Source organism: Eumetopias jubatus, unplaced genomic scaffold, assembly GCF_037043125.1.
Source record: "Eumetopias jubatus isolate StellerSeaLion01/CBP00866 unplaced genomic scaffold, mEumJub1_p1.0 scaffold_10, whole genome shotgun sequence".
NCBI classification, from domain to species: Eukaryota; Metazoa; Chordata; class Mammalia; order Carnivora; family Otariidae; genus Eumetopias; species Eumetopias jubatus.
This window is the reverse complement of record NW_028274816.1, coordinates 9,701,056-9,719,240: the sequence shown is the minus strand read 5'-3', so window position 1 is coordinate 9,719,240 and position 18,185 is coordinate 9,701,056. Positions and strand designations below refer to the sequence as shown.

At 42.7% G+C, this 18,185-nt stretch overlaps 1 protein-coding gene across 4 annotated transcripts in view; it reads right to left on the bottom strand.

Moving 5' to 3' along the window:
• CHD9 (chromodomain helicase DNA binding protein 9) overlaps window positions 1-7,174 on the bottom strand; it is a 168,312-nt gene extending 161,138 nt beyond the window's left edge. For all 4 annotated transcript variants that reach the window (XM_028093242.2, XM_028093256.2, XM_028093250.2 and 1 more), the window contains exon 1: window positions 7,119-7,174. The gene's annotated coding sequence lies outside the window, so the exon portion shown is untranslated. The remainder of the gene's footprint in view (window positions 1-7,118) is intronic.
• Between the last annotated feature and the right edge of the window lie 11,011 nt (window positions 7,175-18,185).

Genomic DNA, 18,185 nt, shown 5'->3' with positions numbered 1-18,185 from the left:
TCTTATTTGATTATAACTTTGAAAACAAAAAACTATGCTTTGTTTGAATATGCTGTAATCCAACAGGCACAACAGAGGTACTAATTTATGTCTCATTTAGGTAGAAATAGCTATCCATAACCAAACATTCATCTTTGGAGATTTTTTAAAAAGAACACAAGATTTTCAAATACTGTATAGTGGTATTTGAATCAAACCACATAACAATATAAGCAACTGGCATTCTCATACACTGCTAAAAGAAGTATAAATTGGAACAAATCTGGAAAAAGATACAGCATTATTGGTAAAGTTGAATATACGCATACCCATAACCAATTTTTCTACTTCTAGAAATATATATGCCACAGAAATGTGTGCACACCAAAAGTCATGTACAGAAATGCTCATATCAGTATTATTCGGAACACTTCCAAACTGAAAACATGTTCATCCTACATTAGAATCAACAGCAATGAGAATGACTGAACTACTTTTACATGGAAAAACACAGATTGGGCGCCTTGGTGGCTCAGTGGGTTAGCTTCGGCTCAGGTCATGATCCCAGGGTTCTGGGATCGAGTCCTGCATCAGGATCCTTGCTCCATAGGGAGTCTGCTTCTCCCTCTGCCCCCTTTCCCACTCGTTCTCTCAATCTTTCTCTCTCTCTCAAATAATAAATAAAATCTTTAAAAATAAAAACAGATTAGTCTCAGAGATAATATTAAGCAAAAGAACACATACTATATGATTTCACTTATATAAAGTTGAAACAGAACCAAAACTACTCTATGGTTTTAGAAGTCAGCATGGTGGTTACCTCTGGGAGACTGAAAGGGGGTGATGATTGGAAGGGAGTGAGAGGAGCTTGGGGGTTGCCAATAACATTCTATTCCTTGACCTAGGTAGTGGTTACAGAGATGTTTACTTTGTAATAAATTATAGAGCTATAAATTTATGACATATACTTTTCTGAATGTCACTTATAACTTATCAAAAAAATTAAAAACCTAATTGAACCAAGATGAATCATAAATAAATATTTATAAGTCACCATTTAGAGTACATGTCATTCAAAACAATATTGGTAAGCAAATATAGGATGGTTTCTGAAAAGACTTAAAAGTAAACTCCGTTTACTACTCATCTGAACAGGTGTTCACCAAATCAGAACTAAGTGTATTCTTGTATTTGGATATGCAGTGAATTCACTAAATTATGCAACCTCTGAAATAAAATATTCCCTAATACTAGAAAGCTCAGGCAACTCAGTTTCTCTGTAGCTCAGTTTCTTCATCTATAAAACAGACTAAATAAGTGTACCAAATATAGAATCTTGAATTCCTAAATTTGTTTTATGGAAAGCTGTCCAGTTCCTTGATTGAAGAAAAAATTTTAATGAATAAATATTTAATTGCTGTTTTAAAGATAAATACTGCAAAAGATAACATAACCGAAAAAATACACTAAATTCCAGCTAATTCCATGAAAGAGTAACTTTGAATTTACTTAGTAATGTGTAATAAAGCACAAAATTTTAAGATAAAACAAAGTTTATGCAAAATATATGAAACCTAACCATTATCCTAATGATTTTTTCCTTCTTCTTATAAAAGAATAGATACATTAACAGTTATCTTTCAGAAGCACAACCATTTATTTCCAATAGAATAAAATTTAATATACTTTATACTGCAGCTTAGTTAGGTAAACTAAACTGAAATGACCACTGAACAAGAAAAATAATCTTTTTTTTCTCTTCAGATTTCAAACTGGGTCCCTTTGTAGCAATAACAATATTTAAAATTCCCAGTTAAAAAAAGTTTTAAAAGTACAGTAAAAAAAAAAAAATCTTACTATTTGCTAAGTTAATAATGACAAAGTATAACAGAAACATCAGTATCTATAGTTATTTGATAAATAATAGCTCCTAATGCCCTGCACTTACAATTTTTACTCATAAACACCAGAAGTCTCATTACAAATGATAAATATAATATCAGGCTGCCTACAAGCTAATAACTTTAAAGAGTGCCACTTTCTTTTTCTTTCTTTTTTTTTTTTAAAGATTTTATTTATTTGAGAGAGACAGAGAGAGAGAAAGCACAAGCAGGGGAGGGGCAGAGGGAGAAGCAGGCTTCCCGGGGAGCAGGGAGCGCGATGCGGGGCTCGATCCCAGGATCCTGAGATCATGACCTGAGCCAAAGGCAGACGTTTAACCAACTGAGCCACCCAGGCACCCAAGAGTGCCACTTTCTTTATTTTTATTTACTTATTTATTTTTTAAAGATTTTATTTGACAGAGAGAGAGAGACAGCGAGAGAGGGAACACAAGCGGGGGAGTGGGAGAGGGAGAAGCAGGCTTCCCACGGAGCAGGGATCCCGAGGCGGGGGCTCAATCCCAGGACCCTGAGATCATGACCTGAGCTGAAGGCAGTCGCTTAACCAACCCAGGCGCCCCTAGAGTGCCACTTTCTTAAGAACATCAAGATTATAAGACTTTTGAATTCTGCACCATCACCCAAATAATATCAAAACCCATCTAATACTACATTCAGATTTTTTCTCAAACCTTATCTAATATAATCTGTATTAAGAAAATTTTCACAAACTTTCAAAAATTGAACTGTATTTTTAAAAGATCGTTTCAGTTACTAATTCTCCTAACACAAATATGAAGCTTGCTATTCTCAAAACACACATTATAAGTATGTTGTAATATGATGTCATATATATAGTTAAACCTATTCCAATGGAGGCATCTATCATTCAGATAAAGGTAGCGACCCCACCCCACCGCCTTCTACCTTCTGAAGCTCTTGCCTAGGAATGGTGTTCAAAACTTAATTTCTTGCCAAACCTTTTCTTCTCATGTTCATCTCAGTAAATCTCACCATCATCTTTCTAGGTCCTCAAGTCAGGGGAACCTGGAGGTCACTTCGACATCTTTCCTTTAACATCCAATACGTCATGAAGTTGTCAATGGCCCTGCCACTTCCATCTCCTGTCTCTGTCAAATCAGATGCTACTGCTACCCTAGGGCCAGCCACCATCATCTTACCTCAACAACTGTAGTAGTAGTTTTTGCTTTCATCCTTGCCTTTCTCTAATCCATTCTTAACCAAAATGTCATTCTTAACAATCTAAAGCATAGCACTCCTCTACTTCAAAATCTTCAATGATTGATTGCAACATCTTCAGTAAAACCCAGGTCTTCAAAATGCCCTGCAATGCCCTGTATGATCTGCTCTCTGCCTAGCTCTCATCTTGCATGGTTTTCCCTTATTATTATACTCCTGCCACCCTGAACTTCTTTTTCTTCCAACATATTAAGCTCTTTCTTGCCTTCATACATATTCTTCTCTCTTCCAAGAAACTCTTTCCCTATCTAGCTTATTCTTTATCTTGACTTAAATATCACCACCTGAGGGAGACCTTTCTGACCACACAATCTACAATCCTCCCCATTTTTTTCCCAGCAGTCTGTGAAAAAGGAAGACCTTTACTGAATTCATTACAAGTTGTAATTTTACATTTGTTATTTACTTGCCCATTACGTTTCCACTATTAGACTATAAATTCTACAAAGGTAGGAATCACTTAATAAATTTGTTATATAATAAACTGATTAATAAAGGAATCACTTAATAAATTAATCTGTTTAATGAATGGATGTGAGTGACCTGGAGTTCAGAGAATGAATTATAGCTCAAAGTGGCTTCCCCTTCTCTGAGTTTCCCCTTATCACTTGATCAGCTTTCCAACTGTTTCTAAAAGGGAGGAGCAAAAAGTGCTCCCACAAAATTAAAAGCAATACAGTGGAGATAAGGTCAGGAAGTTGCACATGGTATGTCAAATAAGTGAGACAAATAATAATGCTATGGTCTCATGGGAAGGAGAAATCCCTAAGGGCTACAATGACAAGAGATGATCTTACTCGCAAGGTGGAATTTGACCTGAGTATTCACAGACTGGTAAAATTCGGGGGTAGAATGGATGGGAGCGAAGCCCAAACAAGTAAAAAGAAACATGGTGTCAGAAGATAGTTACAAAATTGGAATGGGGCAACTTATATTCACAGAGTAAGTGTAAAAAAGCTAAATCTTCTATCATGTAAGAAATCTGTATGGGTAAGACAGGTTAATCATCTTAAGACCACGACAGCTACAGAACATTTAAAAGGTTGTAACAAAATCATTGTCTCCTCAGTGTCCATAAATCTCTTCTGATTCCAATTTTTGGCTTTCAAAGTTTTTCAAACACTTATGACATTAGTTTCATAATTCATTTTCACTCTAACCAAATGCCTTAAGTTTCCATATTCTTATCAATGTTCTGTATTCACTATACTGACATATGATGGAATTTCCCCAGTAGATCTATTATTTCATTTTTCTTTTATACTTTAACCTCTCTAGGATTTCATTTTTGTCCTCTATTTAGTTGACTTTTTCTCCCACTACATTTATATGAGTAACACATATAACCCTTCAGAATATCTAAAATGTCACATGTACCAAAATTTTTAATTATTGAAACTTCAATAGATTTTACCTCTAAGTCTGTAATGCTTCTTTATTTCCTACCTCCTAAATTTATACATTAAGCCCTTCCTTCAGTTTTATCTGGTTTCCATAGGTAAACTGCCAAGGTCTAGTTTAATGTCTTAGAGAAGGAATTCAGTTACATTAGAAAAGGGATTTGGAGTTAAAAGTCTCTAAAGATACTTCCAAGTTCAAAATTCTAGGATTTTATTAAATTTGTCATGAGCTTTTTTTTTTAAACACTGCTTCCTTTATTCATACCTGCCCACTTGAGCTTATTCTTTTAAAAATGTTCTTTTAAGGTAAGACCAACTATACCTCTATTTGTTCCAAAACCGCTGCCTTTTCTTATACTTAAACCCAAGCATAATTTTTATATTTCAAAGGACAGATCTAATGGACTCCTCAGAATTGGAGAACTGTAAAATTCAAGAAAACATGGGTTCACAGAGGTTAAGAAATCTGACTATAGCTATACAGCTAGTAAAGTGACAAAGTCCTGATTCTCTCCAATCAGAACTCCTTCCAAGTCAAGAAGGCTTTACTAGTTATACCAGCATAATTTTTTTTCCCTAATGCTATTTCTTATGTCCTTAGGACACAACTTCCCCTAGTTAATCAATCACAAGGTTTTTATTTTTTAACTCTACAACACCCACTCTCCTGAAACTGTTCAGAATGACAAACATAACTCTATCAAATCTGGGAGGCGACTACTTTTTCCCCCCAGAGCATTTCGTGTTTATATTACATGACCTGTAGTTCAGAGGAAACTCACCAAGCTAATATGTTGTAGTACACTATAGCTACTTAATGTGAAGTGTCTAAGCAATGGAAGCAGAGACAAAGTCTTGGAAGATACAGAATACATGTTTAATTTGCTTAGAACAAGTATTTATCCAATATCTATCATACGGAAGGCTCTGTGCTATTAGCAAAAAGTCCCACTTAATTTCAAGTTCTGTAAATCTAACAGAAATGAAGAAACACTATGTTCACCCTTTTGCACTGAAACCCCCTCCCCCCAAAACTAAAACGCGCGCGCGCGCACGCGCACACACACACACACACACACACACACACACACACACACACACTCTCCCTCCCTCCAAAATGTGGAATCCCCACCCCCGACCGGGTAAGTACCTTCTGTACATTTAAGTGTTTGCAGACCTAGCCGTTGTTTTTTTTTTTAAAGTACCTGTACAATCGTGCACAGTTTAGGTAGAGTAACATTACACAAGGTAAGCCCTTTTTTCTGTTCAAGATCCTAGTTGGTTAAGTAGAACTGGAGTTTGAAATCAGAGAAAAGGAAAGGTGAAAAGTAGCATGCAAAACTGAGAAACTAAACTGTGATAGTGATTTTATTAATGAAAATAAACTTTATTTAATACGGGGCAATCCTTAGGTAGTTACGAGTATTTTTCATATAATGGAGAAAAGTCACAGCAGTGTCAAATCCCAGACTCCCAGGAAAGTAACTGTGTTAACATTGTTAATATCACAATTTAAGAATTTTTTTGGTCTACTTTGTTCCGAAAAGTTTTATTTTTCTTAAAAAAAAAAAAAAAAAAGGCAAAACAGAACCAAAAAAGGAACAAACTGAAACCACCCTGAGCTGGCGACTGCGACGACAGGCCAGTAAGACACCCAGGCTTTCCGGGTCGTGCTTGGCTTTGGGATGGATGTCCGCGAAGACAGCCCTGGAACCACCCATCACGTCCCACACCCAGAGCCGAAGAAAGCGGCAGCAGCCGCGGGGTCCGGGCCCCACTGCAGACGTGGAGAGGCCCTCGGGGCTGCCCCTCGGGGTGAAGGATCACAGGAAAAGCAGTGCGGTCGTAACCCGGCAGGCAAGGCCCGGGAAAGCGCCGGGGGCGTCCCGGGCTCGGGGACACCCAGCGCTCGCGCGGGACGCCCTGTCATGAGTCACGGAGGCGAGAAAGCAGGCGGGCGGGGGAAGAGGCTGCAGGATGGAGGGAAGCCCGACCCTCGAGAGGGAAGCGGGCAGACCAGGAGGCCCCGACCTCGCGCGGGGCGGGGAAGCGGAGCCCTGCCCACCCTGCCCTCACCTCCGCCCGACGCAACAGGCGCGGCGGCCAGGTCCCGACCCCAGGGTCTGCGGGCCGGAGGGGGGGGGGGCGGGGGCAGCAGCCCGCAGCCATGACAGGCGCGGGGCGGGCCGCGAGCGGGCTGGGCCGCACGTGCGGGCAGAGCCCCCTCCCCGGCCTCGCCGCGCGCCCCGCCGTCCCCGGGCGCGGGCCCCTTACCTCCGGCGGCGGCGGCGCGGCCCGGCCTGCCCCGACCCCCCCCCCCCCGGCCGAGCGGCGGCGGCACGTACTCACCGCCGCTCGCTGGCTCTCAGGCTTCGCCATGACTGAGGCGCCCCCGCCGCCCCCCGCCTCGACCGAGACTGACACGCGCGGCTGTCCGGGCGGGGGCGGCCTCAGGCGACCACCCGGCTGACAGAACCCGCCCCCGCCTCTCCCCACCAGTTGAGCAGCGGCTGCTGCCCCGCGGTGCCCCCAGGCTTCCTCCCCACGCCTGGGGCGGCGGGTGGCAACGGCGGGCGGCGGCGGCGGCGACGGCACTTACCGGCGGCGCGGCCAGGCCCCCCTGTCAGCGCGGGGCCGGGAGGGAGAGGAGGGAGGAGTGAAGGGGCACCGCCTCCCCCGCGCCGCCACGCACCCGCCTGATTGGCCCAGTTCACTCCCCCAGCGCGACCCCACCAGCCCCTGCGAGCGGCACTCCGGCAGCACCGGCGCGCCATTTGCATATTTGTGCCCGCGCCGCTGATTGGCCGAGGCTCGGAGGGGAGGCTGTGACCGCGGCCGCTCCCGCCGCCGCTCTTGCGGCGTCGGGCGACCCGGGAGGGAGGATCCCTCTCCCTGCTCCGCTTCCCTCGCGGCCCGGCCCGACCCGGGGCGGAGGGCGGCAGGAGGCGGGGTCGTCGCCCCACTCCAACATGGCCCCGCCGTGCCGCCGACCCAATCGCCGGTGCGGTTACTCCTGGAGCCCCGGGCGGTCTCGGGGCGGGGAAGTGTTGGGGCTGGGCGCCCTCTGGCCGGAGCGCGGGGCAGTGCAGTGGCCCGGGCTCCCCTCGCCGCCCCGCCGCGGCCGCCACGTCAGGCCGCGCCCTCGCGACGGCCTCTCCCCTCCCCGCGGCCCCGCCGCCACGTCAGGCCTGGCAGGCACGCCCCGGCTGCGAGCTGACCAGTGGCGGGGTCGGCGCCGAGGTCACTCACGCTCTGGGCGTCTCTCCGCCAGCCCGGGGCTAACCGGGAACCGAGAGGGTGTCCTGAACCTCCGTTTTCAAACGGCGTGGATTCGGACCCGCGTCCTCCTTACGCTCTGACACCGCCGTGACACGCGCTGCTGCTGTAAAATCGGGAGCAAGGACAGTGGCGCCGCGATGATGCAGCGATTCAGCCCAGGTGCGAAGCACCTGCCATGGAGAAGGCGCCAGGCTAAGGAGAGACCCAGCCCCAAGTCCTGATGTAGAGAGAGAGCAAGTGCGCACCTCAAGTGGTGGAGAGCTGGGGCCGACAGCTAGTCTTCCCGACGTTCAGGCCCACGTTCTGATTTGCACAGCTATTAAGGGAAAGAAAGAACAAACGGGGGGGGGGAGGGGGGCATTGGTCTAGGAGCAGGTGGCCTACTAGAAAAGCACTGTCCAACGAAGGTGTGGGGACACCTGGGTTCCCTCTCGCTCTGTCACTGTGTGACCTACGTTAAATCGTAACATGTCCCAGGGCCTCGGTTTTCCCTTCTGTAAAATGAAGAGGCTGGACAAATTTTCTAAAAGCCTTCCAGCTCTAAAATTCTATGGGTCTCTTTCAGGCTCTGGGCTGGCTTTAATGCCTAATTAAAGCTTTAAAATCCATATGAGAATGAGAGGTAGACAAAATAATGGGGTGTCAGGACTTCAGTCTAACTTATGTTTGCTCGAAACTGTTTAACACCGTTTCAAATCCACTGTGGGTGATACTTAGCATTCATTCACCTTACAGTGGACAGAAAACTCTTGAATTTCAGACTCCACAGTGAAGCATACAGCAATGTCACTGGGCTTGTTTATGCCTGACCAGAACGTAATGGCTGTGATACACAGAGTTACCAGGTAATTTCATTCTTTATATTCCCAGTGCAGGTGCTCCAGCGTGGATCAACCCAAGTCTATTTAGCTCAGATATTGAAGGGGCTGGGAGGGAACCCTGCTGAGAGAGAAGTTACAATTACAGCTTTGATTCCCCTCAAGGATACTTAATAACAACCACATACTAGGATAAGAATGCACAGAAACAGTTTACCCCTGAGCTCCCTACACTACTTCTTATTTGAATACTGCTTTCGTTTGCAAATTCAACCTGTTGAACCGAATTTAAGGCCAGTAACATCTCATTTAGAGATGTTAGAGAATAAGACATTCCATATCTTGTCTAAAACTTTAGCTACTTTTTACAGAAATTTTCTCCCCAAGAAAACTCATATTTTCTTGAATCTTTTTTTTCTGGGAACAAGCATTTTTAAAAAATTTTTTTATTATGTTAATCACCATATATTACATCATTAGTTTTTAATGTAGTGCTCCATGATTCATTGTTTGTGCATAATACCCAGTGCTCCACACAGAACGTGCCCTCTTTAATACCCATCACCAACTTACGCATCTCCCCACCCCCCTCCCCTCTAGAACCCTCAGTTTGTTTTTCAGACTCCATCATCTCTCATGGTTCATCTCCCCCTCCGATTTCCCCCCTTCATTCTTCCCCTCCTGCTATCTTTTTTTTTTCTTAACATATATTCCATTATTTGTTTCAGAGGTACAGATCTGTGATTCAACAGTCTTGCACAATTCACAGCGCTCACCACAGCACATACCCTCCCCAATGTCTATCACCCAGCCACCCCCTCCCTCCCACACCCCCACCACTCCAGCAACCCTCAGTTTGTTTCCTGAGATTAAGAATTCCTCATATCAGGGCGCCTGGGTGGCTCAGTTGGTTAAGCGACTGCCTTCGGCTCAGGTCATGATCCTGGAGTCCCGGGATCGAGTCCCACATCGGGCTCCCTGCTCAGCGGGGAGTCTGCTTCTCCCTCTGACCCTCTTCCCTCTCATGCTCTCTATCTCTCATTCTCTATCTCTCAAATAAATAAATAAAATCTTAAAAAAAAAAGAATTCCTCATATCAGTGAGGTCATATGATACATGTCATTCTCTGATTGACTTATTTCACTCAGCATAACACACTCCATCCACGTCATTGCAAATGGCAAGATCTCATTCCTTTTGATGGCTGCAGAATATTCCATTGTGTATATATACCACATCTTCTTTATCCATTCATCTGTTGATGGACATCTTGGCTCTTTCCACAGTTTGGCTACTGTGGACATTGCTGCTATAAATATTGGGGTGCACGTAACCCTTCGGATCCCTACATTTGTACCTTTGGGATAAATACCCAGTAGTGCAATTGCTGGATCGTATGGTAGCTCTATTTTCAACTTTTTGAGGAACCTCCATACTGTTTTCCAGAGTAGTTGCACCAGCTTGCATTCCCACCAACAGTGTAGAAGGGTACCTTTCTCCACATCCCCGCCAACATCTGTCGTTTCCTGACTTGTTAATTTTAGCCATTCTGACTGGTGTGAGGTGGTATCTCATTTCTCCACATCCCCGCCAACATCTGTCATTTCCTGACTTGTTAATTTTAGCCATTCTGACTGGTGTGAGGTGGTATCTCATTGAGGTTTTGATTTGGATTTCCCTGATGCCGAGCGATGTTGACCCCTTTTCATGTGTCTGTTGGCCATTTGGATGTCTTCTTTGGAAAAATGTCTGTTCATGTCTTCTGCCCATTTCTTGATTGGATTATTTGTTCTTTGGGTGTTGAGTTTGATAAGTTCTTTATAGATTTTGGATACTAGCCCTTTATCTGATATGTCATTTGCAAATATTTTCTCCCATTCTGTCGGTTGTCTTTTGGTTTTGTGGACTGTTTCTTTTGCTGTGCAAAAGCTTTTTATCTTGATGAAATCCCAATAGTTCATTTTTGCCCTGGCTTCCCTTGCCTTTGGCGATGTTTCTAGGAAGACGTTGCTGCGGCTGAGGTCGAAGAGGTTGCCGCCTTTGTTCTCCTTTAGGATTTTGATGGACTCCTGTCTCACATTTAGGTCTTTCAACTATTTGGAGTCTGCTTTTGTGTGTGGTGTAAGGAAATGGTCCAGTTTCATTCTTCTGCATGTGGCTGTCCAATTTTCCCAACACCATTTGTTGAAGAGACTGTCCTTCTTCCATTGGACATTCTTTCCTGCTTTGTCAAAGATTAGATGACCATAGAGTTGAGGGTCCATTCCTGGGCTCTCTATTCTGTTCCATTGATCTATGTGTCTGTTTTTGTGCCAGTACCATACTGTCTTGATGATGACAGCTTTGTAATAGAGCTGGAAGTCCGGAATTGTGATGCCACCAGCTTTGCTTTTCTTTTTCAACCTTCCTCTGGCTATTCGGGGTCTCTTCTGGTTCCATACAAATTTTAGGATTATTTGTTCCATTTCTTTGAAAAAGGTGGATGGTATTTTGATGGGGATTGCAATGAATGTGTAGATTGCTCTAGGTAGCATTAACATCTTCACAATGTTTGTTCTTCCAATCCATGAGCATGGAACGTTTTTCCATTTCTTTGTGTCTTCCTCAATTTCTTTCATGAGTATTTTATAGTTTTCTGAGTACATATCCTTTCCCTCCTTGGTTAGATTTATTCCTAGGTATCTTATAGTTTTGGGTGCAAATTGTAAATGGGATCGACTCCTTAATTTCTCTCTTCTGTCTTGTTGTTGGTGTATAGGAATGCCACTGATTTCTGTGCATTGATTTTATATCCTGCCACTTTACTGAATTCCTGGATGAGTTCTAGCAGTTTTGGGGTGGAGTCTTTTGGATTTTCCACATAAAGTATCATATCATCTGCAAAGAGTGAGAGCTTGACTTCCTCCTTGCCGATTTGGGTGCCTTTGATTTCTTTTTGTTGTCTGATTGCTGTGGCTAGGACTTCTAATACTATGTTGAATAGCAGTGGTGAGAGTGGACATCCCTGCCGCATTCCTGACCTTAGGGGGAAAGCTCTCAGTTTTTCCCCATTGAGAATGATATTTGCTGTAGGTTTTTCATAGATGGCTTTTATGATATTGAGGTAGGTACCCTCTATCCATATACTCTGAAGAGTTTTGATCAAGAAAGGATGCTGTACTTTGTCAAATGCTTTCTCTGCATGTATTGAGAGGATCATATGATTCTTGTTCTTTCTTTTGTTAATATATTGTATCACGTTGATTGATTTGCGGATGTTGAACCGACCTTGCAGCCCAGGGATAAATCCCACTTGGTCATGGTGAATAATCCTTTTAATGCACTGTTGGATCCTATTGGCTAGTATTTTGGTGAGAATTTTTGCATCCATGTTCATCAAGGATATCGGTCTGTAATTCTCATTTTTGATGGGGTCTTTGTCTGGTTTGGGGATCAAGGGAATGGTGGCCTCATAAAATGAATTTGGAAGTTTTCCTTCCATTTCTATTTTTTGGAACAGTTTCAGGAGAATAGGTATTAATTCTTCTTTAAATGTTTGGTAGAATTCCCCTGGGAAGCCATCTGGCCCTGGGCTTTTGTTTGTTGGGAGATTTTGGATGCCTGCTTCAATTTCCTTCGTGGTTATAGGTCTGTTCAGGTTTTCTATTTCTTCCTGGTTCAGTTTTGGTAGTTGATACATCTCTAGGAATGCACCCATTTCTTCCAGGTTATCTAATTTGCTGGCATAGAGTTGCTCATAATATGTTCTTATAATTGTTTGTATTTCTTTGGTGTTGTTTGTGATCTCTCCTCTTTCATTCATGATTTTGTTGATTTGGGTCATTTCTCTTTTCTTTTTGATAAGTCTGGCCAGGGGTTTGTCAATCTTGTTCATTCTTTCAAAGAACCAGCTCCTAGTTTCGTTGATCTGTTCTACTGTTCTTTTGGTTTCTAGTTCATTGATTTCTGCTCTGATCTTTATTATTTCTCTTCTCCTGCTGGGTTTAGGCTTTATTTGCTGTTTTTTCTCTAGCTCCTTTAGGTGTAGGGTTAGGTTGTGTATTTGAGACCTTTCTTGTTTCTTGAGAAAGGCTTGTATTGCTATATACTTTCCTCTTAGGACTGCCCTTTCTGCATCCCAAGGATTTTGAACAGTTGTGTTTTCATTTTCATTGGTTTCCATGAATTTTTTAAATTCTTCTTTAATTTCCTGGTTGACCCATTCATTCTTTAGTAGGATGCTCTTTAGCCTCCATGTATTTGAGTTCTTTCTGACTTCCCTCTTGTGAATGAGTTCTAGTTTCAAAGCATTGTGGTCTGACAATATGCAGGGAATAATCCCAATCTTTTGGTACCTGTTGAGACCTGATTTGTGACCTAGGATGTGATCTATTCTGGAGAATGTTCCATGGGCACTAGAGAAGAGTGTGTATTCTGTTGCTTTGGGATGGAATGTTCTGAATATGTCTGTGAAGTCCATTTGGTCCAGTGTGTCATTTAAAGTCTTTATTTCCTTGTTGATCTTTTGCTTAGATGATCTGTCCATTTCAGTCAGGGGCGTGTAAAAGTCCCCCAGTATTATTGTATTGTTGTCAACGTGTTTCTTTGCTTTTGTTATTAATTGTCTTATATAATTGGCTGCTCCCATGTTAGGGGCATAGATATTTACAATTGTTAGATCTTCTTGTTGGATAGACCCTTTAAGTAGGATATAGTGTCCTTCCTCAACCCTTATTACAGTCTTTGGTTTAAAATCTAATTTGTCTGATATAAGAATTGCCACCCCAGCTTTCTTTTGGTGTCCATTAGCATGGTAAATGGTTTTCCACCCCTTCACTTTCAATGTGGGGGTGTCTTTGGGTCTAAAATGAGTCTCTTGCAGACACGATATCGATGGGTCTTGTTTTTTAATCCAATCTGATCGCCTGTGTCTTTTGATTGGGGCATTTAGCCCATTTACGTTCAGGGTAACTATTGAAAGGTATGAATTTAGTGCCATTGTATTGCCTGTAAAGTGACTGTTACTGTATATTGTCTGTATTCCCCTCTGGTCCATGCTGCTTTTAGGCTCTCTCTTTGATTAGAGGACCCCTTTCAATATTTCTTGTAGGGCTGGTTTCGTGTTTGCAAATTCCTTTAGTTTTTGTTTGTCCTGGAGGATTTTTATCTCTCCTTCTATTTTCCATGACAGCCTAGCTGGATATAGTATTCTTGGCTGCATATTTTTCTCATTTAGTGCTCTGAAGATATCATGCCAGTCCTTTCTGGTTTGCCAGGTCTCTGTGGATAAGTCTGTTGCCAATCTAATGTTTCTAGCATTATAGGTTACATATCTCTTCTCCCGAGCTGCTTTCAGGATTTTCTCTTTGTCTCTGAGACTCACAACTTTTACTATTAGATGTCGGGGTGTTGACCTATTTTTATTGATTTTGAGAGGGGTTCTCTGTGCCTCCTGGATTTTGATGCCTGTTTCCTTCCCCACATTAGGGAAGTTCTCTGCTATAATTTTCTCCAGTATACCTTCTGCCCCCCTCTCTCTTTCTTCTTCTTCTGGTATCCCAATTATTCTAATGTTGTTTCATCTTATCGTATCGCTAATCTCTCGAATTCTGCCCTCGTGATCCAGTAGTAGTTTATCTCTCTTTTTTCAGCTTCTTTATTTTCCATCATTGGTCTTCTATATCACTGATTCTCTCTTCTGCCTCATTTATCCTAGCAGTTAGTGCCCCCATTTTTGATTGCACCTCATCAATAGCCTTTTTGATTTTGACTTGGTTAGATTTTAGTTTTTATTTCTCCAGAAAGGGTTTCTCTAATAACGTCCATGCTTTTTTCAAGCCCAGCTAGTATCTTTAAAGTCATGATTCTGAAGTCTAAGTCCGACATCACACTAATGTCCGTATTGAGTAGGTCCCTGGCAGTCAGTACTACCTCTTATTCTTTTTGTTGAGGTGATTTTTTTCGCCTTGTCATTTTGTCCAGAGGAGAATAGATGAATGAGAGAACAAAATGCTAACAGGTTAACAACGTCCCCAGAAAATATACTCTAATCAAATCAGAAAAGACCTGAAACCAGGGGAAAAGAAAGGGAAAGAGAGAAAGAAGAAAGAGAAAAAAAAAAAAAGATAAAAAGAAACAAAAACAGAACACAACAACAACAAAAAAAACAGAATATGATCAAATATGATCAGGCTGGTACATAGATCAGTGCCACACACTAGATTTTGGGTGTATTTTAGTCTGTTAGAAGAAAGTGCCTCCTTAAATTTTAAAGAAAGAAAGATTTATATATTTACAAAATAAGGGTTGATACGATGAAGGGATGGAATATGACTGTAAAGATGAAAATTATAAAAAATTTAAAAAAAGGAATTGATAAGAAGATGTTTGAAAAAAGAAAGAAGAGGATTTAAAAAAAGGAAAGAATGAAAGAAAAAAAGGGGGGAAGAGAATGTGATCAGGCGGGAGACTAGAACAAAAGCATACACTAGAGATTTAGGGTATATTTTGATCTGTTAGAAGAAACTGTATCTCAAAATTTTAAAGAGAGAACAACTTATATATATATATATCTGCCAAAAATAAAGGTTACTACTATGAAGGGATAGAATATGACTCTAAAAATGAAAAATAAAATTTTTTTTAAAAAGGGAATTGATAAGATGTTGGTTGGAAAAGGGAAAAAGAAAAATTCAAAAAAAAAAAGTTAAAAAATTAACTTTGAAAGACTAATGAATCATGGTAAATAAGCCATGAATTCTATGTGCAGTATTCTCCTAGCACTGGAGTTCTGCCGTTCTCATTGATCGGTAAACTTGGTCTTGGCTGGCTGTTCATGCTGATCTTCTGGGGGTGGGGCCGGTTGCCGTGGTTCCCAAATGTCTTTGTCGGAGGCAGAATTGCCCCACCCTTGTCGGTCCGGGCTTAAGCAATCTGTTTGGGTTTGCTCTCGGGCGCTTTTGTTCCCTGCAAGCTCCCGGTACAGCTTTGGAGGACCAGAGTGAAAATGGCGGCCTCTCAATCTCTGCGCCGGAGGAGCCGAGAACTCGGGGCCCCGCTCCTCAGTGCACCCCCAGAGAAAAGCAGTCACTCCCGTCTCCCAGGTTTCCGGCCGCACTCCGTGCTCACCCAGCCTGTGACCGAGCGTTTCTATGTCTGGCACCCGACCCCGTGTGTAGTCTCCAAACCCAGCGGATCCCTGCGGTGCGCTCCCGCGCCGCTCCTCCCAGGGGAGGAAGGGGAGTGTCCCCGGTTCTGCCGCTTGTTGGGTCCCTGCTGGAGGAGCAGTGGCCCGACTGGGCCGCGGATCACAGTTTATGGCCACCCCAAGCGAGAGCCAGCGCCTTGGCTCCGTCCCTGCAGCCGGCTTCCCCGCTCCGATACCTGGGGGGGGGGGTCTGCCGCACTCAGGCACCCCTGGCCTTTCTGTGACTCCGTGCCTCCTGAGACCACACTGTCCCGCGAGGGTACCACCCCCCCCGCCTTAGCCACTGGAGCGACGTCCCTCAGCGGAACCGACTTCTAAAAGTTCCGATTTTGTGCTCCGCGGCTCTAGCACTTGCCAGAAGCGGCCGACGGAGGCCCCCTCCCCCGCTGTCTATCCTCCCGAATATCGCCTCGGATTCCCTTCTCCGCACGTCCTACCTTCCAGAAAGTGGTCGCTTTTCTGTTCAGAGAGTTGTTGCTATTCTTTTCTTCCATCTCCTGTTGAGTTCGTAGGTGTTCAGAATGGTTTGATCCCTATCCAGCTGAATTCCTGAGACCAGATGAAATCCAGGTCTCCTACTCCTCCGCCATCTTGCTCCGCCCGTTTTCTTGAATCTTTGAACATTACTTACACTTGGTGATTAAAGAGCATCATTATTATCAGCATTATTGTATTCTATTATGATCAATGAATGCCCTCAGAAGTATGTAGACCTATTTGTCCTTATGAAAAATGGCCTCTAGAAAGCTGTTATTATTTTAAACTTACATCCTTCTTTTTCTATGTCTTGTTCCTCACTATTGGACTGACATTTCTCTATTTTTTTTTACCTAACAACCTTCTTTCCTTTTTTCTTTTTCTTTTTTTCTTTCTTTCTTTCTTTCTTTCTTTCTTTCTTTCTTTCTTTCTTTCTTTCTTTCTTTCTTCTTCTTCTTTTTCTTTCTTTCTTTCTTTTCTTTCTTTCTTTCTTTCTTTCTTTCTTTCTTTCTTTCTTTCTTTCTTTCCTTCTTTCTTTCTTTCTTTCTTTCTTTCTTTCTTTCTTTCTTTCTTTCTTTCTTTCTTTCTTTCTTTCTTTCTTTCTTTTCTTTCTTTCTTTCTTTCCTTCCTTCCTTCCTTCCTTTCTCTTTCTTTCTTCCTTTTTCTTCTTTCTTTCATTCCTTTTTCTTTCTTTCTTTTTCTTTTCTTCTTTCCTTCCTTCCTTCCTTTCTTCTTTCTTTCCTTTTCTTTTCTTTCTTTCCCTCCCTCCCTCCCTCCCTTTTCTTTCCTTCCTTCCTTCCTTGATGCTTCTATTCTACCATGAATAGACACTAATAAACTTTTTAGTTTAGACTCTCGGGTTTTGAGTAATGATTTTCTGTGGGATTCTCTTGTGGGTTAAGTGCATGAGTTTTTGTGACCTCTATTTTGACTGTTCAACTTATTTCTTAAATCTCAGTGGTATTCTTGGTAACTGAGGTTTCTGAATATATGGACTCTGAAAAAGTTATTGCAAAGGATGGCTCTAACTCCCAGGATTAACAGGCTGGATCAGTCAATACTACGTTCTGCAATTTATTTTAATTAATTATTTTTTAAGGTTTTATTTAAGTAATCTCTACACCCCATGTGGGGCTCGAACTCATGACCCTGAGATCAAGACTTGCATGCTCTTCTGACTGAGCCAGCCAGGCGCCCCTACCCTCTGCAATTTAAATGAACAAAAATCAATTATCAACAACATCAAAATATAGCAACCCTGGCCTACCATTTCTGCCAGGCAATGGAATGTCCAGAGGGAGTGGTGGCAATGCTCTCCAGCTCCTTGTATCCCACTCTAGCGTTAAACTGGCTTCAGTCCTATCTGGTGCCTTTCAAACCAAAAAGGTCCTCTATTTGCAGACACAATGATTCAAGTCACCAGAAAGCCTGTGCTAGGACAAAGAACGGTTCTTTACACTGAAGGAAACATTCCACGAGTCCAATAGGTACCATTTACTGAAATTTAGTTAGTCCTAGGCAGTGTTAAGGGCTTACATTTATTATTTCATTTTACCTTCACAACCATTCTATAAGGAAGGGATGATTTTTCCCACTGTACTGATGAATAGGGTCCAAAATCTTGCCCTGGTTACACAATCATTGAGTGGCAGAGGTAGGATTCAAACTTAGAGCTGGCTGGTCCTAAAGCCTGGAACTCTTATGCATTACACTATATCCCTCCCTTCAGCCGTAGTTTCCAATTCCATGTTTAGCAAGCAACCTCTTGGTTATGAATTTGGCATCTTAGAATGGGGAACTGCCCCTACCGGCATTTTGGTTCAGGACACCAAAAAAGAAATATCCCAAAATGCATGTACATCAAATGATATTTTCTGACAAGTTTGAGAAATATGAACCAGTGATC